This window comes from Otolemur garnettii, unplaced genomic scaffold (genome assembly GCF_000181295.1).
Source record: "Otolemur garnettii isolate 467f Iridium unplaced genomic scaffold, OtoGar3 scaffold00027, whole genome shotgun sequence".
NCBI lineage: Eukaryota > Metazoa > Chordata > Mammalia > Primates > Galagidae > Otolemur > Otolemur garnettii.
This window is the reverse complement of record NW_003852422.1, coordinates 14,096,246-14,097,234: the sequence shown is the minus strand read 5'-3', so window position 1 is coordinate 14,097,234 and position 989 is coordinate 14,096,246.

Here is a 989-nt window from a genome sequence, read left to right as displayed (position 1 = left end):
AGGAGCCAAAGATGAGTGAACGTCCTCATGGAGTTTAGCAAAACATAGCTGAGGAACAAGGTCAGTGTTTCTTCCACAGAACGCACCCAACGGTTATGTAATTCCACACAAACAGCCCTGGATCTTCAAAGCAAAACCAGAGTCTTATTTATAGACAGGACAAGAGGCCACCTGACAGTGTCAATAAGCCAACCGATCGTCCTCTTTCTGAGAAATAGCTTCCTCCCCACTCACTGATCCGTGGGCGTCCTTCTTTAGAAACAGAGCTTTGGGGCCCATGTTTTGAAGAGAGCTTCAAAATGCAAAATGCCTTGGAAAGATAATGCATAGATTGGTATTCACACGAAGGTAAAAATAACTATTATCTGATACTGCTGTGAGCAATATAGGTTTTCTGGATTCAGAGGATGATGGGGCACTGAAAAAATTAAACGCATACAACATAAAAGCTGGAAGTCCCCAAATCAAGCTGCAGCGGCTGTGCTATTTTCTCTCAGACAATTGCTGAACAGAAATATTCTCTCTCCCTAGAGAGAAGAAAGGTATTTCTGTTAAACTACCATAGCTTGTTAGAAATACCCCTTAGGGACATGCAACTCCCTTTGGTGACTAATTATATATTCACCCAGCAGGATTCTGATCCAAATTTAGTTATCTGAGAAATACCCAGAAAGGGAATACCATTTGCAGGCAGCTGCACTAGGTAATTACACATTGTAAATTAATAAATTGACTCTGCTTTATATAACTCCAGCTCTGATGAATTTTGCAAGTGTAATAAAGCCAAAGTTACAAATCTGAAACCACCTAATGAATAGACAGAAGTGTCAGTGGACTTTAAATCTATGAACTCCTTGGTGAGACCTTGCTTTCCAGATTTGATATTTAAGGGAATTTGTTTCCTGGATTTAGACCATGGAAGGAAGAATCCGTTCATTCCATAAAAGCTATGATTAAGCAGATACTCGGGGCCATATGCAGGACCTGCA